Below are 7028 nucleotides of genomic sequence, written 5' to 3' on the forward strand. Positions count from 1 at the left end.
GCACAGAGAGGGTAAGAGGCTGTGTGACACTTGGAGTAGGTCATGCATCTTGAAGACAGGGGCCGTGTCCGTGTCCCCTCGGTGCTTAGAATAGCACTTGTCGTGGACTGAACATTCAGGAAGTGCTTGTTGAATAAATGCATAAACAAATAAGTTTCAACAGAGCCCTCTCCACCACCAATGGTCCCCCTAACTCCGAGCCAAACACAAACAGTTGGAGGGAGGTGCCTTCCTTAGTGCCCAAGAGCAGTAGCAGCAGATGGTGCTGTCCAGATATGAGACCTTGTCCTTTTACTCCTGCATTGAGCTCCCCACTCTCTACTCTTGTCCCTCTCTGAGTTGTCCCTGCTCCAGGAAGGTGGCCAGCTGAAGCCACAGGCCTTCCAGCAGAAAACACCTGGCTGGTCAAAGCCTTTTTGTCTCTGCAATTACCTTCTATTTCCCTCTCCCTCTTCAATTTCATGCAAAGCCAACTGGTGTTTCTTTTCAAGCAGCTGAGAGCACCAGATGGAAGGGTGGGGGAGGTGGAGGCAGGGTGCGAGGCATCGAAGGGACAAGCAGGGCTGTGGATGGGGGGGGGCATTAGGAAGCATGTGATACCGGGACAGTGCCAGGCAGGTCAATGGAGGTAGGGAAGGCAGAAAGGGTGGAGAAAGCCAGCAGGCACCATACGTGTACACGTACACACGCAGTACTTTCAACATACCATTAAAACAGAGAAATGTTCTGGTTTCCGTAGCAACAAGGACGAGATCGGTGCCTCAGCCAGTGAAACTTATTGGGGGAAAAAGGCATTTGCCTGTTAAGGAGCCTGATGAATTGGGGGATAATTGTACAGCGTTCTGCCACCATTAACACATATAATAATAATTCAGAAAATACTGTAAAGAGAACAGAAGATTGATGAAAATCCCACAGAGGCAGGGGTGGGAGGGAGGGGCAGAAGGCAGAGAAATGGGATATAGGAATGTTCTAAGTAAATATCCCAGGGTGGGCACTTGGTGTGAGGTAGCATTGGAACCAGCTCATATGTCAGTCTCCAGAGGTCTAAGGTGAAGCTGGTTATATCTGTCCCCAATTCTATAGAGAAAGTATGTTGTTGTGTCCTGTTCTCATTCAAGGCTTCAGAAAGTAGGTAAGTGGATATGGAAAGTCTAAAAGTTTGTAGTAGTGGACTCTGTGACATCTGGGCCCTGCGTCTGCATTTCTCATAGTGTCCAAAGGAACTATGGACCATCAAAGGATAGGACAGTAGAGGAGATTCCTGACAACTGAGTCATATATAACAGAATCTTGCCTGTGGGAGAAGAAAAAGAAATCACAATTATCTTGCTCTCTTGGTAGCAAAGACTCCATGCCAAGTGCATAGTAGTTGCTAAATAAAATGGTGCTACTAATGGGGACTGGGATGACGGGGACAAGGACTACAGTTCAGTCGGTAAAGTGCTTGCTTTGCAAGCATGAGGAGGACCCGAGTTCACATCCCCAGTGGTCACATATAAAGCCAGATGTGCTACTATGCACCTGTAGTCCCAGTGCTAGGGAGACAGACAGGGACTTGCTGTCCGGCCAGGCTAGATGTACCAGAGAACTCCAGATTCAATGAGAGACCATTTCAAAACACAAGGTAGGGAGGGAGCAGTATGAGAAGACAGTCTGCCAGTCTCTGGCCTCCACTAACATGTGAATGAAAGACTATATAAATGGATGGATAGATGATTTAAAAGAGTGAGCAAATGGACGGATGGATGAGAATCAGGAGAGGGGACCGGTGTTCTCATCTCCTGCTTGCTTCTGGTAACTTAGTGGCAGATTAGACTCTCAGAGGGGGTGTCTCTCCATGAGATACGCATTAGGATTCTGGGACAAGACAGTTCTGTGCCCCAGAAGACTTTCGAGCAGTGAGGCCATTTGAATATTCCTTACTCTGTCCTGAGATATATCCTGTGGTATATCACTCTATTGGCTCTGTTGACTTAGAGGGAAGGTGCCGCCCACTGCCTCAGAGCGCCCAGGCCCGTTCTTGATCCTGTGGGTCAGGGTTTTGTTCTGAATCTGTTTTTCCACCTCTGATTTCCTACACTACCAGAGGCTGGTCTTGGCAGACAACCCGCACTTTCATTCAGAACCACACTAGCTATCACCTTGTGGTGGTTTCAACGAGAACCATCCCCATAGGCACTTATATGTGGAATGCTTAGTCATCAGGAAGTGGACATGTTTGGGAAAGATTAGGAGGTGAGGCTTTATTGGAACCGAGGTGGCCTTGTCAGAGAAGGTGTGTCTCTGGGGTGGGCTCTGAGGTCTCTTTTACTACTTGCTGCCCATGCATCAGGATGTAAAACTCTCAGCTACTGCTTAGTGTCATGGGCATCTGCTTCCCTCCATGATAATCGTGCATTAACCCTTGGACTCACATACTTCAGCAAGTGCCCAGTCAGCCATGCTCTTGAAATAAACACATTGTTTTACAAGGACGTGGCTGTGACCATTCCTTTGGTCTACTGTTGGTACCCTACCTTGGGTCAAAAGACATTTGTTTGTGTCTCCCTGGGAAAAGCCACCCTGAAAGTGTTTACTTGTCCATTATGTCTCCCTTGGTTATGCTATGCTCCTATGACTACAGACTTGGGAGTTGTGTCTCTGGGGATTTCCGCGCTGGTGGCAGCTCCTTTGAGAGAGCCTTGAGCACCAGAAGAACCTAACGCCAAGGTGAAAGACGTTCATCTAAAGTCTCTGAGAACAGACTGAAAGCACCAGGCTCCATCCCAAGCAGATCGACTTTGTGACAATGGGCTCCTTGCAGAGCAAGCATGCACCATGCACACGATGCCTGGTGGGTTTGAGGAGGGCTATGTGACCTGATGGGAATGTGAGGGGTGACAGAGCCATCTGCTACTCATAGCCCATATTCCAGAACTCTGGAAGGCGCTCCAGGGATGTTGAGCAAATTGTTCAAGGTCAAACAGCAGCATGAACCGAGTGTCCAGGATGCCTCTGGACTCTTGGGTCCTAGGATCACTGCAGGTACAGGAAACAGGTAGAGTAGTGGACTCCTCTCCCAAAGCAGCTGTTCGGGAATCAGAGAAGAGAATACGGACTGGGTGCTTGGAGATGGAGGGAGGCCTGGCTCAGAGCAGGGAGAACTTCATGTTATCCTGTGAAAGAATTATATTAAACAGATTCTATTCTGACTATCAACAGATTTTCACATTTCCACCTTCCCCCTCCGCAATTACATCCTTCAGCCCCCACCTTTCCAAACAGAATGTTTCCTTCCTGCTTGTACTGTAAGACAGCAAAATTGGCTTTCCCTTCAGACTCTGCCTCCTGTACAGCACCATCTGGGGCTGCATAGCTTACTCTGTCGCCTTTCTTTCTTATAAAATTCTTTCTTATATTATTATTATTATTATTATTATTATTATTATTTATTGTCATTACTATTATTAATATTGGGGATTGAAACCTGAAGCCGGACTCAAATCAGGTAAATGCTCTACGAGGAGCCCACATCCCCAGCCTCTTTTTCCTTCTTTAAGATGGAGGTCTCATTAATTTTTCCCAGTTGATTTGGAACCTAGTCCTCCAGCCTTAGCCTCCCGGGTAGTTGGGATTAGAGACACCAGTCCCCACTCTTTAAAAACAAATCTTTCCCAGTTCTGCGCAATGTCTCTGTCGGCCGCCAGAGGTCGCCCTTGGGCAGGTAGAGCCTCTTCTCCGCAGGGCGCAGGGCGGTTTGCCAGGAATCTGGAGCCGGCTCCTGTGTATATCAGCGCACAACATTAATCAGAGGCAGCCTCTGCAGTGCTTTCGAAGGGGAGTAAGGAGCCAGGGTTGGGAAGGAGATTTTGTAAGCAGCTAAGCCAAGGGCTTCACCTCTTCTACCCTAGGCTCACAGCAAACAGTGCATCCAGGACAGCCACTGGCTCTGGTCCAGGGTCCTGCCCTGGCATTCAGGGTTGTAATTTACACAGGGCCTGTGAATCCAGGGGGGATGGATGTCTGCTGGGCTGTCTTCCTCAGGAGAAGACGGGGATAGTAGGTCGATGGTTCCTCTCTCTCCTTCGTTCTCTCTTTTGCACGTGTCACCCAGACAACCCAGGTCCTTGGAGCAAGCATGCCTCTCTTGCACGCACAGAGCACAGAGGAAGCTCATCACTCCTGGTGATTTCTCAGTTGCAACCCATACACCGGGATGAGTGTCCCATGGTCTTCGCATCTGCCAGAAAGCCAGGCCTCTGCCAGGCTCCAATCAGATGGGCTCTACAGGAAGCAAAGGGCACATGCTCCCTGGAACATGAATCTTTCAATGTTGTATTTTCACCTCTTTGTCCCTTTTCTCTCATTCCTTTTCCAAGATGGGGCTGCCGGTTAAGATTTGATGCAGTTACTGGATACACATCTAGGACGGAGGCACAGAGAAAGACAGGAAGAGGGAGCAGGGGACGAGGCTGAGCATAGTGTCGGCCCGGAATCCTGCAGAGACCAGAGAAGCTGGGACTTGTCCGGGGTCAAGGTACCTCCACTTGACTACTCTACTTCCTCTTTTCTCTACATGCCTCTCCCTCCCTCCCTCCCCCCCCTTTCTTTACAGACACAGCATGTGTCTGCACACAAAAGGGCATGCTTATAAGACATGACAACTTCAATCTTTCATAGGGTGTTTGTGATGGTTTGCATATGCTTGGCCTAGGGAGTGGCACTATTAGAAGGTGTGGCCTTGTTGGAGGAAGTGTGTCACTGTGGGGGTGGGCTTGGAGATTCTCCTAGTTGCCTGAGGATACACAGTCTGTTTCTGGTTTCCTTAGGGTGAAGATGTAGAACTCAACTCCTCTTGCACCATGCCTGCCTGGATGCTGCGATGCTGCGATGCTCTTGATGATAATGAACTGAACCTCTGAACCTGTAAGCCAGCCCTAATTATATGTTTTCCTTTATAAAACTTACATTGGTCATGGTGTTTGTTCACAGCAATAAGGCCCTAATTAGGACAGAAGTTGGTACCAGGAGTGGGGTATTGCTGTGACAGGCCTGGCCATGCTTTTGTTTGGAAGAAGATGGATTTGGGGACTTTGGATTTGGAAAGTAGTGGAATGCTTTAAATGGGGCTTAATGGGCTATCTTAGTAGGAATGCAGAAGTCTTTGTTACTGCGTGATTTGAATTGTGCAGGCCTGGCCCAAGAGGTTTCAGAGGAAAAGAATTTCGGTATGTGCTGTAAAGGTTGCTTTTGTGGTATTTTGGTGAAGAAAGTGACTGCTTTTTGCTCTTGTCTGAAGAGTTTGCCTGAGGCTAAGGTAAAAAGACTCAGATTAATTACATTAACAAAGGGAGTCCCAGAAACACCCATCATAGACTTTGTTCTCTGGTTAAGTCTCATGAAGAGCATTTTAATGAAAAAAGGGAAGTTGAAAAAGGAAAAATACAAAATATATGGTATGAGTATTAAAGGGACACCCAGAAGTGAAATGGAGCTGAATCATATATTCAAGAATATTAAATTGAATTAAGAGAGTAATGACCTTGGGGAAAGTTAGCTCCAGGCAACTTAGTACAAACCTTTAATCCCAGGAGACAGGCATACAGATCTCTAAATTCAAGCTCAATCTCCAGAGCAAGATCCAGGACAGTCAAGCTTAGGTAGTGAAGAAGTTAGAAATGTAATAGAACAAGGGGGCCATGTTCCAGCTCCTGCAAGCATCAGAACTCAGTAGCTTTGGCCTTGTGTCTCTGACTTTATATTCAAAAGGAGAAGGAGACTACTGTGAAATTGATGCTGATTAACTGGAGCTAAGAAAGAGATCAACATTGTGAAATCTTCTGGGAAGTGTTTTCTGAGAGCACAAAGAAGCTGTGTTCCAGAGACAGCCAAGGTTGTACCTCATGCTGCAGCTGTACTTGGTGATATGTAAGAGTCACCCAAGTGGTACTAGTTTTGATGGCATGAAGAGGTCATGAAGAGCAGTTGAGGCTGGGCACTGTGAGAGGCCATGGAAGGCCATTGATGAATGTATAGCCTCAGTTACAATTGATGGCCTAGCACTGAATGGGTCATGCAAAGAAGTTGAGGCTTGGCACCATGAAGAGGGCCTCTGAGAGGCTATTGGTGAAACATAGTTGCAACGGAAGACCCCAGTATATTGGAGATGGCAGTACCATGGGATGATCACGAAGAACAGCTAAGGCAGTAGAGTGGGTCAACCTGAGTGCTACAGAGGACAGAGCTGGAGAAGTGAAGCCAGCCCTTTGGGAGATCATGTGTGGATCCCAGACACTAAAACAAGCTGTAACATTGAAGCTGCCTTGGATGTTAAAGATGCCAGAGCCAAGAGCTATCTGATGAGGAAAGCTGCTAACAGGGAGTAGAACTAGCTCAGGAGAAAGAAGTTTGTTACAGTCAACAAAGATGAAAAAAGGAGTTGAAGATCTGAAGAGCGCTTTGACATCAGACATGGAGATGACCGAGTTTGAAGTTTGCCCAGCTGGTTGCCGGTCTTAATTTGGGGATTATGGTTAAGTGATTGGGTGGATCTCAGAAGAGACTTTGAACTTTGGACTTTTAACATTGTTGATACTGCTATAGACTATGGGGACTTTGAAAGTTGGACCAAATGTACTTTTTAATTATGCTATGTTTAGGTATAGCCTCCAAAGACTCATGTGTTTAAACAAGCCTATGGTGGCCAGGGAGTGGATGCTGTCATGCTTCCACCTTGACGATGATGAACTGAACATCTGAACCTGTAAGCCAGCCCTAATTAAATGTTGTCCTTATAAAACTTACATTGGTCATGGTGTCTGTTCACAGCAATAAGATCTTAACTAAGACAGTGTTTTAAAGAAATTAGACACTAGGCAGAAGTGAATTTAATGAAAAGAGTCAATGGGTGGAAAGGTGGGAGTTGACTTGAACTTCACCAAAAGGGAAGGCAGTTAGACAGAAGAGTCTGAAGAAAGACTTTCAGGTGAGTTTTCACAGCCTTTAGATAGGGTCATGTACAGGCTGTGAGAACTTTAGTAAAAGGT

General features: G+C 46.8%; 1 long non-coding RNA gene across 1 annotated transcript; it reads left to right on the top strand.

Annotated features, from left to right (window-relative positions):
• Positions 1-3777: 3777 nt before the first annotated feature.
• On the top strand, positions 3778-6781 carry LOC134486686 (uncharacterized). The gene is made up of 4 exons (XR_015686217.1): positions 3778-3853; positions 4362-4519; positions 4812-4908; positions 5752-6781. It is a non-coding gene; the product is annotated as an uncharacterized LOC134486686 (long non-coding RNA).
• Positions 6782-7028: the final 247 nt, after the last annotated feature.

The sequence above is a fragment of the Rattus norvegicus genome, chromosome 4 (genome assembly GCF_021556685.1).
Source record: "Rattus norvegicus strain SHRSP/BbbUtx chromosome 4, alternate assembly SHRSP_T2T, whole genome shotgun sequence".
Lineage (NCBI taxonomy): Eukaryota > Metazoa > Chordata > Mammalia > Rodentia > Muridae > Rattus > Rattus norvegicus.